We start from the raw sequence: 12,263 nt of genomic DNA on the forward strand, positions 1-12,263 counted from the left end.
AAGAAAACCGTGAATGGCAATTTTTAACTCAACTTTTGTTTATTTGACAATTTAAGCCCAAAAATTAGTTTTATGTTACAATATGTTTATCATAATCTTGGAGGGTAATTTTCTTGACTTGTTTAGTGTAATATACCTTAGTTCTTGTTTGTTTTCTTACTCATGCCATAGATCTCGAGTTTTCTTCCCTTTTTGTTTACATATTCAAGACATAAGCACATAAAATCACACATACATGCATAAAATCATACATAGCATACACATACACATAGATCTACACATTTTACTTGTATTCTCCCCTATAAAACTTATGAAATTCGAAAAGAGAGGGGTATGAACTCACCTTGAGTTTGTGGATTCGGTTTAGAAGAAAAATGGAAGAAGTTTGATGCAAATCTTCGCCTAACAAGCTTCTTGGTGGATCTTTGGCTTAAATGTGTTCTAAGATGCAAGATCACGAGTTTGAATAGATTTAGAAGAGATTTTTGATGAAATGAAGTAGCTAGATCATGAATTTAAGCATCAACTTACCTTAGATGATGACTCTTAGGGAGAATCCTACTTGAAAGCTCCTATATCTCGAAATTTTTGATGAAGAAGAAGGAAGAGTGTTTGAGTGAATTGTGTGTGTGTGTGTGTGTCTTTCCCTTTGTGGTTCTCAGCCGAAGAAGAAAAGAGAGAGGAGAAGAGAGTGTGAAGTGATGGATGCTTGGAAATATGGGAAGGGTGCATGGATACCCCATGTACAATTGTGAGGTGGCAAGTAAAAAGTCAACTCTTCCCCCCATTTGTGTAGTTGGGCCGAGAGAAGGGGAAGGAAGAAAAGAAATTGGGCTTATTGTGCTTAAGTCCAAGATATGGGCCCAATTTACATCAAAGTATGAGTCTTATGGCCTTTTTAAGTTAATTAGATTTGTTATGGCCCCCTTAGGGTATTTTATTTCATTCTGGGCCCATTATGGCCCAAAATATTAAAATAAATGAAAGTGGGTCCAATTAGAGTCCATATAGGAGTTCTAAGCCCAAAATAGTAAAATTGGAAGCTTATTGGTCCATTAGGCCCAAATAAGAAAATCCTAATCCAAAATGGACTTAAACCGGGGTTTCTAGGGTTTCCAATTCTTTGTTGACTATTTGGAGTGCTTGTATAAAGTGTTTGATGGAAGTTTGTTGTTATTGAATAAGCATCATACATGCTTTCACATTTTTGGTTCACAAATGTTATCATTGTTGTTGTTACAAAGCATCAAAATTCCTAGTTGTGACATTAACTAGTTGGTGATATTTCTAATAATAGCAGGGTCCTCTTGGGTTGCCCTCAAGACTCAAAGTTGAGTAGAATAAATAATAGGAGTGATTAGTTTATTAATTATTATTGTTTCATAATTAATTAGAAACTAATTGGAAAACAATTTGGGAATTAATTAACAGTTTAATTAATAGAAGGGTTGAATGTGAATTAATCAATAGTTGGTTGATCAGGGAACATTCCAGAACCCTAGAATGAAGGGGGTTGGACGAAATCTCCCTTTGGATAAAGGGAATTTCGTTCTTAGCCTATCCCATCCCACATGGATGGAAGGATAAAACCCTAGGAGGTATCCAAGGCTATAAATAGGGCCTTAGGGATTCATCCCTCCTTGCTCATTTTGGCTTGAATATTCGCCACCTTCTTTCTCCCTCGTTGTGGAAGAACTTTCCTGATAGTTCATCCCTCCTAGTTTAATATTTGTTTCTACTCTTTGAGTTCATTGGGTGTGAACCAAGAGAGGGATTCTGGTTTGGATCCTCATCATCCAAACAAGGTGGCACGCACAAGGAGTCAAGCTCGAAGATCATTAGCTACTAAAGAGGTTAGTATTCTTCCTTGTATTTTCGGATTTCATAGGGTAGAAGTAATAGTATGAAGCCATAGATCCATAGGGTGCATGTACACTTAGGTAAATCGTTTTGTTGTTTCGATTCTTCCGCAGCCTAGTTATAGAGTGTATTTGATGCATGTATTACCCAACATCTCCTTACAATGGCATTTGTGAAAATTGATATTTGTATGTTTCTATGTATGGCAATGGATTTGATTCTTTCGTTTGTGGTAGTATCGAGAATTTTCCAAATAAGGAAAGATTCTCATCACCCAACTTTCAGTTGGATAGAAACTTGGAGTCATGCAACTTGTAGTGTGTGATGAATGAGAACCTTTTTCTGTGGGAAATTAAGGTTAATTCCTTGTTCACATGAATATGTGAGTCAAGTGAAGGACTAGGGGATCAGATACACTAGGTGTGTGCTGGTCAGATCCACCACAAAGATCGATAATACTATTCGTCATGATTTACTAAAGTTTAGTAAATATGGTTATACTTACAAGATTAAGTATAATTCTGAATAGTTGAAAAGATTTCAATGTATAGCAGAACGAATAAGAAGAATCAAATTAGGCAGAAAGATAGAAGTTTCTTCAATCTAAAAAGATGGGAGAGTACTTGAGTATCGTGTTTTATGATCATCTTAATGATTATGAAAACCAAGTCACAATTGATCCTTTAAGGATATCTTAGTGCATTTGTATGGCTAAGAAGAGGAATCGTGAATTGTTGAATTGGTTAAATCTAGAAGATGAGTCATACTTCGTTCCAAAAACAAGTATTAGAGTCATACTCCAAGCTTGTGCCTTAAGTGACACTAAATTAAGAAGGTTTATAACACTCATCAAATGTAGAGTAACATGTTTCTTACTCTTGTACATTTGAAATTGGTATAGTTGTGATGTTTTGGATAAAACAAAGACCAACTAAGGCCAATTGTGTGAAGTGTTTGTCTTGATAAGAAACCCAACTAAATCTTGAATATTTGTTTGTCAAGTAATGTTCTTTGATAAAGTGAATCTTATATGTCAAGAGGTCAGTGGGAGTCTAAAAGATCTTGGAAGTTTCAAGAACTAATCAAGAGTAAACCTATTGTTAAACACTAGCACACGACTTGAGGTTTGTAACCTATCGTGTTGACATATTCTTGTTTTTGTTCCCATTCCAGTTAAAGTTGACTATGCATATGAGTTCTATGAGTTCTCAGTTGTTTTCATAACAACCTTGGAAGTGATGGTAGACCCTTGTGCTGCCAAGTGGAAAGAAATTAAGATTGAACAAGTTCAATCCATATGAGTTTGGATTTGTCACTAACCTTGTCTTTTAATTATGGTTTGACAAATTCACATGGATAGGAACACATACACCATAAAATCTAAGTGTCATAAGGTTTCTCTCCAATTCATGAAAATGATTGTGAAGAAACGCTTTCACTAATTAGATTTTAAGGAGATAGCAATTGTGATATTTGCATTCTCAAATTCGACTATGATTACGGCATCCCTCTTCATAGTTCGAGCTGTGATAAATGGCAAAAGGGTCTAAGCATTTGGAACTTATTGTCGTAAGTTCTGAATAGTTAAGACACACATGTGAGCTATCTAAGGAAAGGTGTATGATTTTGAGAAGCCTAGATAAAGTCTTATCGAAGCATCTTGTATCATAAATCTGAACTTTGGTAATGAAAGTCAATGAGTATTGATTTCTAGAAGTCCAGCTGATTTCTGGGTACATATCAAATCTAGTGGGAGCATAAGTGTTATGCTGGTAAGATAATAATTATTATGCTAGTAGGAGCATAATTATTATGGTAAGTATTGCAAGTTAGCAATATTAATTATAGAAAACAAAAGTTTCAATTCGCAAAGTTGTGGATTTGAAAAGTTGTTTTTCTATAATTAAGGGAGAGGAATTTATACTTCATTTCAAATATAAAAGCTTAGATTGAGATTTAATCAAATTTAGTAAAATATATATGAATGCTATGTTGGAATGGTTCAACATAAGGAAATTCTATATATGGAAATGTTAATTGCGTTCTCAAAATTTGATTATGATTACGACATCCCTCTTCATAACTCGAATTGTGAGAACATGGCAAATAGAAATATTGTAGCAAAAGGTTGATCAAGTATCATGTCTTTATATTATACATTATGAATCGCATCCCATATGCTTCGGGTATAGGATCGATTGCATATGCTATAATATTCTCATGTTCTAATTTTTCCAAATGACTAGGGCATTAAGAGGGAAAAAGGAATAGAACCGGATATGACTAAAATGGTTAAGCAATTGTCGAGGACAATCTGAGGTTTACCAAAGATTGGTTGCTCATGGACAGTTGGGAGTATATTTTAAATTTTGGAAAGGACCATATTGACATACTCTGAGAAGAGGTAACTCTTGTTCAGAAGTGATGGACAAAATGGGAATATGGAAATGTTTCCATAAGTGGAAGATATTCTTTAAATCTGTGTAAGATTAGAAAACTTAATGTAAGAAGGATGTTCAAAGGAATGTACTTTGAATTTGAGACTTCATTTCCATGGAATTGTCTTGTAAAAATCTCCAAAGGAATATTTTGTAATATCATTGGTCAAGTCTCTGTGACTTTTGGTACCTAGACATTACAGAAGAATCATTGCATGATAGTTTAGAATCTAACACTTCCTTGCAGTGACAAGAATTTGGAATTCTTACACTTGCAATAAAGATTTGGAATTGTGAAATGCGCATCATTGAAATGTTTTTTCTATTGATCTATTTCACAAAGGCAGGACCATAGACAAGCATAGTGTGCATGCTTGGAGCATGGGACAACTATTGTTTTAATTCAAGTATTAAGTTGATTATTCGAAACATTATACAATGAATAATGAGTAATCAATATGACTCAAAAGTTTTTGGGCCATATAGGATTAGTATTATTATTGTGTTTCGCTTTGCATGTTTTGACTTCCTGGATAACTAGGTTATTCAAACCATCCACAGTCAATCATACTTTGGAAGTAGGTATTGAGGCAAGACTTTCATGAATGGGTCTGTAGTTTGTCTAGGTGTTTTAGACATAGCTGCAGTGTTCATGAGTACTCCTGGAATAGGATTCGAGTATTAGATTCAACCCACGCTCATTTGAATCATTTCATGGATTTTATCACGAATGATCATGAGACGATAATATCTTATATTCTTGAAACGGAGAGATATGAGTTGCAATTTACAAGTCGGTTGCACATTGATGATATGTAAACGCATCGGTAACTCGGTGTTATAAAACATATCGTTGTGTGTGACTTGATGAGTAGATAGAGCAAGCATATGAGTCAAAGTTTATCCATTCCTTTTACCCTTGGAGGGATAAAAGTGATATATGTGGGCCCCTCGATGATTTAGTGATGACACCCCTAAGTGCTTGGCCACCCCTAGACTGATTTGATTTGTTCAATTACTCGATCATCATAAGTCGGAAATCGGGAAACAACAAATGGACAGAGAGAATGATTATAATCCATGTCTCATGTCCATACGATATCTAGAATGGAGGAATATATGACCCCTTATCTAATGGAAGCGTCATTGACTAGGTCAGAGTTCGACAACGGCTTTTAAGAGCTATGATTGCTAGTCGGGTTGTGGAGTCGTACTTGCAATAATAGTTATTAGACTTATCCAAGTGGGAGACTGTTGGATTAGTGTCTAAGTCCATAACTATAATTGGTATGTACTTGACCCAAGAGTAGCATGGTCCATTTGGGTTGCATATCACCAGGGCAATTTGATAGGATGGACTTTTGAGAAGAGGTTATTTATGATTTATTAATATATTATAAGTTCTAATATATTAATATGAAATCATATTATTTAATTAGTATTGATCAAGAATTAATTTGGAATTAATTTAGTGATCAAAAGAGACTAATTAAATATATGGGGATTGATTGTGTAAATCATTCATTCTTATGAAGTGGACTTATGATCCATAGTTCTCTGTGTTGGGCTAAACCCATGTGGTGACCCATGGATACTCCATGGAGGTTAAAACCCATGGAGCCTAAGGAATGTGGAAAGTCATGCACATTAGGGTTTTCATGGTGTAACCCTAGTTGTGCCACACTATATAAGAAGCCCCTTTGTTGGTAAAATGGACACTAGTGATCTTTGGAAGAGTCATAGAGCCGATTTCTAGAGCAAACCATTCTCTCTCAAGTTATCCTTTGTCCTAGGTGTGTTGTGATTACATTTGAGGCATTCACACTATTGGTGCTAAGTTCTTAAAGGCCAGATACATCAAGGATAGCAAGCAACAACAAAAGGTATGTCATCTAACTAGAATCTTGTAGTATAGATACTCCATTGTATGCTAGTTAGGATGATGCTTTGGAAAATGAAAGTTTGCATGTATAATAGAGAAAACATGGATCCAAAGCATCTAGGGTTGCATGTACACCATAGGAGTGTTAGAATGCTCAAAACCCAACAGAAGGACTACTCGTAGCGAAGAGAATATCGTCAGAGAGGAACCCAATAGATCCCCTTACAAAGGGACTCAGCAGGGATAAGCACTTGCTACATGCAAGGAGTATTGGGCTGAAGGACAATATTAGTTTTAATGATTAGATAGATATTTAGAAATTTGTAATAGCTAAAATGTAATTGACATTTGATGATTGAATAAATGGAGTTTTATTTATAAGTAAAGTTACTATCTTGTGTCAATTTTTTACTATTGTTTCATTTTGCATGTTTTGACTTCCAAAATAATAAGATTATTCAAACTATCCACAGTCGATCATCCTTTGGAAGTAGGTTATGTAAGTAGACTGTCATGAATGGGTTTTGTAATATTGTCTAAGGAGTTAGACATTGCAAAGGTTTGCAACAACGTTCATGAGTACTCTTGAAATAAGATTTGAGTATTGGATCAACCCACACTCACATGAATCACTTCATGGAATTTATCACGAGTGATTGTGAGATGATAATATTGTATAATTTTCAAACCGAGATATATGAGTTGTTGATTATGAGTTGGTTGTACATTGACAGTGCCAAACCACATCAGTAACTTGATGTTATAAAACGTGTTGTTATGTATGATTTAACAAATAGTTAGTACAAGCATATAAGTCGAAGTTTATCTATTCCTTTTATCCTAAGAGGATCAAAAGCGATATCTTGGTCCCCTCAATGATTTTGTTTTGAATTATGTGTCGGGCCCGGTCAGGACTAAATTGATGTGTTCAATTAAGTTCTATGTCAAACAAATTAGAAATTGGGAAACAAACTGTTGGACAATAAGTATGACTATGTTCCATGTGTTTGTCTGCATGATATCTTGAAGAACAGAGGATTATATGATCCCTTGTCTAAATGGCGCGTCAAGATTCGACATTGGATTTTAGAGAGCTACGATTGCTACTCGGATTTTGAAGCTACATTGGCAGTTATAGTTATTAGACTTATCCAAGTGGGAGACTGTTGGATTAGGTGTCTAAGCCCATAACTATAATTTGTATGTATTTGACCCGATAATAGCATGGTCCATTTGGGTTGTAACACTCTGGAACAATTTGATAGGATGGATACTTGAGGAAGAGGTTATTGTGATTTATTAATATATTATAAGTATAATATATTAATTGAGAAATCACATTATATAATTAGTATTGAGCAAGCATTAATTTGGTATTAATTTAGTGATCAAAAGAAACTAATTAAAGATACAGATACTGATTAAGTAAATCTGTAATACTTCTAGTTGGACTCATGACTCATGTTGATTAGAGTTGGACTAAACCTATGTGAAAGTCCAAGAAGGTTTAGCCCAAAAGACTAAGAAATATGAAGAGTCATTAGGGTTTGCATGGTTGTAATCCTAAGCTATAAAAGAAGTCCCTAACACCTAAAATCGGCCCACTCATGCACACTAGTTGTAGCTAGCCGATTTTGAGCTCCCAAGCCTCTCTCTCAGGTCCATTTTCTTGTTCTTGGTTTGTTATAAGACATTTGAGGCATCACACTTGAGGTGCTAGGCTCCTAAAGGTCAAAGACAAGCAAGCTACTACATAAGGTAATCTTCTAACTGTTTTTATGATTTAAATGTTACCTTGCATGCTAGTTTTAGGCTTTATGCTTTGGAAAAACAATGTTGCATGTATAATTAGAGAAAAATTAGATCCAAAGCATTAGGGTTGTATGCGCACCATAGGAATATTAGAGTACATAAAACCCATCATTAACGTCCCTAAAACCCTAGTTTGCTATTAAGAGGGATCTTTGAGCTTGGAAGTAACTTTGGTGGCCTTTTTGGTGTGTTTTCAAGAAGAAGAACTTGGTGTGCAAGCATTGGACGTGGTTGAGCTTCAAGATCCTGAATCTACATCATCTTAGGAAGCTTTTGAAGGTAAAAAGCTCATACCTTGTTGTTTCCTTTGATAGTTAGAGTTAGGGTTTGTTTATGAGTTCTTTTGGGTCCATGGATTCTCTTTTGTGAGTTGGGAAACTCCAGAAGCTTGTAATGCTAGATCTTAGTCCCTTTGGTGTGTTAGAGGCATAAGAATGATATCTTGATGGTTGTTATGACATCATGCATGGATATAGGTCCTTAAAGTGAGTCTTGATGGATAAAATTGGATGTTGGACTCCCATAAGACATGCAAAGGCATAAAGTGGCCAACTTTATGCCCTTGGACCCCTTAAATGACCGAGATCTGGAAGTTGTCGTAAGTGATTGGATGGATCAAGCACTTAATGGCTGAAAGTGCTTAACAGCTCAGTACATTAAGCGTACTAAGATGTATGCCATGCATACTGCTTGGGATTGAGTAATCCAAGGGTACTGGTATTATACCACGCGTACACCTTAGTGGGCCTGTGGACAATTGTTGGACTTTTGTGGCTTTTGGGCCTTTGCTAGTTTTTGGGCTTTGGCCTGTTTAGAGAATGTGGGCCTTAGATTTTTGTTGTGGGCCTTAAGTATTATGAGTTGGGCCTTTTGGGTCTTAGGGCCCATTATTGTGTTTTAGGTCAGGGTTGATTAATTTCATTATGGGTAAGGTGAAGGGGCGGGGGGGGGGGGGGGTGCTAACCTTAAGAGTTGGATTAGAATTTAGGCCCGTAGTCATGATTTTTAACCCATTCGTAATTAGGGTAATTTTTGTATGTTCAGTGTGGGATTTTCCGGATCAGTAGCCGAGCAGTTAGTATTTACCAGCAGACCGAGGTGAGTCTCCTCCCTATATCCATGGGTCGAAGGCACCAATGTCGGTCCATTATTCGGTTATGTAGAATGTTAGTTGTGGTGTGATACATATATATATATATATATATATATATATATATATATATATATATATATATATATATATATATATATATATATATATGTGTGTGTTTGTATAATCGGATTGAAATATACCCCAGGATGGGGGGCCCAATATGGTATGTCGGGTTGAAATATACCCAAGGGCGAGGCCCATTATGGCATGTTCGGGTTGAAATATACCCCAGGGCGGGGCCCACTATCGTACGATCGGGTTGAAATATACCCTAGGGCGGGGCCCATACTTGCTTATTGGGTTGGAATATACCCCTGGGCGAGGCCCAGTTGTATGTTTGGTATGTGGTGCTTTGGGAAAACTCACTAAGCTTTTGCCAATAGTTTGTATTGTGGTTTCAGGTACTCTGGGTACTAAGGGGAAGGGCCCGACTTGATGGCGCAACATTCACTCCCCACTATTTTCCGCACTTATTGATATTGTCACTCTGATGATTTGATATGACGATTATGTGATGGATTTTGGAATCAAACTTATGATTGTAAATCTTAATTAAATGAAAAAATTTCTCCTGGTTTTTGGGATGTTACGTAGAATTATTGGGATCTCGGTTTCAATCCTTTTCATGTCTTGTGTAGTGATTGATGTTGTAGTTAATGTTTTAAAGAAATGGCTCAACTCTATTAATGCTTCCCACATATTTGTTGGCAACATCTTACGAAATGCAATTGGCATCAATATTTGCATAAAAACATGAAAATCATGGTTTTTCATTCCGAACAGTCTACATGTGGTCATATCAACACACCTCCCCAAATTAGAAACATAACCATCAGGGAAATGCAATTTCTCCACCCATTCGCATATGGACTTCTTTTGATGCTTGTCTAGAGCATAGTACCCTCTTTGCTCTTCTTTGATTCCTTTTCTCTTCCTACAATAGAGTTTCAGATCTTTTCTTGCTGATGAATTGCCCTTTGTCTTCACTTTGACATCCATTACAGTGTAAAAAAAGTTCTCAAATACATTTTTCTCAATATGCATAACATCAAAATTATGTCTAATGAGGTTTGTTTTCCAATATGGTAAATCCTAAAATATGTTTTTCTTTTTCCAACCATCATTGCCACATGCTTTGTTTACATCATCAACATTTAGTTCAGTCACCTTTACCAAACCTACTTTTTCAATTTTCGTTAAAGTTTCTTCACCATTGTTAGTAGGAGGAGTACCTTCTGTCTCTAAATGATTCCTCTTGAACTTATTCTTATCCTTTCTATATGGGTGATTAGCCTGGAGGAATCTTCTATGACAGTCAAACCATGACATCTTTTTACCATTCTTTAGCGTGAATACTTGTGTATATTTACCATAATGTGGACATGCTAGCTTACATGTTGTAGACCATCCTGACAGCATTGCATAAGCTGGAAAATCACTAATTGTCCACATCAAAGTTGCTCGTAATTGAAAATTTTGTTTTAAAGATATATCATATGTTAATACGTCTTCTTCGCACAACTGCCCCAATTCTGCAACAACCAGTTGCAGAAATACATTTATTTTATGCTTGGGGTTTGTAGGCCCTCGTATAACTGTAGTCAAAACATGTAAGGATCTTTCACGCACATAGAAGGTGGCAAATTATAAGGTGTTATAATGATAGGCCAGGATGAATATTGTTTTCCAAATGCGCCATGTGGTGCAAACCCATCAGTACATAGGCCTAATCTAACATTACGTATTTCAGCTACAAATGAAGGATGAATTCTGTCAAAGTGCTTCCAAGCTTCAGAATCTAATGGATGACACATTATACCATCATCATGTCCATGATCCTCAGCGTTCCATCGCATGGAAGCGGTTGTGGCTTGTGAAGCATATGGTCACTTCAACCTTGAAGTCAAAGGAAAGTAATGCATTCTCTTAAAGGGTACGCGCGACCATGTGGACAAATTTTTCGACGGTTTGTACCTGTCTTCATTGCAAAATTTACACCGATAAATCTCATTGTCTCCCCTCCAATATATCATACATCCAGACCTGCAGCAGTCAATCACCTCCATAGGCAAACCTAGTGATTGTATTAGCTTTTTGCTCTCGCATAAACTACCTACCATATTATTCTCCTCCGGTAACCCATCCTTCATCAATTGGCATATAGCATCATAACATCGTTCAGGTATGCGATACTCCGATTTTATATTCAATAGTCTAGCTACAGCAGACTGTTGTGTGGCCTTTTTACATCCAGACCACGACTCTTTATAGGTTGCCTCTAGCATATTAAAAAATAATTTATCTTCTGTTATTGGCTCCTCCTCAGGATTACTAGGTGTAAAATCTAGAGTCATTGCATCTATTACCATTTCTCTGTAACTATATTCATGATCTTCATTCAACGTTGTGTATGAATCATCCACCCCTAAAGACGTATTTTCATCAATGGATGTTTCACAATGTTTATCCCAAAACCAATAATTTGGTACAAAATCTGACTTGTACAAATGATGTTTTACAAAATCGGGCTCTAGATATGGTATGTTACGACATTTGATTCTATCTTCGTCCATATGCATTCATCCATGTTTCCGCACTTTTATGATTTTGGGATTGTACTTTGATAACTATTTTATTCTGAAATACTTTTGGATGGTTTGAGATGAATATTTGATGATTTTGGGTTGAATTAAAAATGCAATTTTTACTTATGATTTTTGAGACGTTACACCAAGAAACCGGTTAATTTATCAATTTTAGCCCTTTTTGACCTGTTTAGCAGGTGATGAGACCAAATCGTTAATTTTTGCAAAATAATGAGACTTTTCTGCAGATTTTGTCAAAATTTGTATGTAATGTATAAACATATTTTTTTACATATTTAGATGTATTTATGTATTTTTTTTTTAGTTTTTATATGTATATGTTTATATATTTTTATGTATTTTAAATGTATAAATGTATTTTTTTCGTATTTATATGTATTTATAAGTAATTTAAGTATTTTTTATGTATTTTGATATGTTATTTTTTTATGTATTACATATTTATATGTATTAATACGTATTTATGTATTTTTTTTAGGTTTTTACATACATGTATCTGTATTTTAATGCAT

This window comes from Lactuca virosa, chromosome 4 (assembly GCF_052849685.1).
Source record: "Lactuca virosa cultivar CGN04683 chromosome 4, Lactuca_virosa_CGN04683_v6, whole genome shotgun sequence".
NCBI lineage: Eukaryota > Viridiplantae > Streptophyta > Magnoliopsida > Asterales > Asteraceae > Lactuca > Lactuca virosa.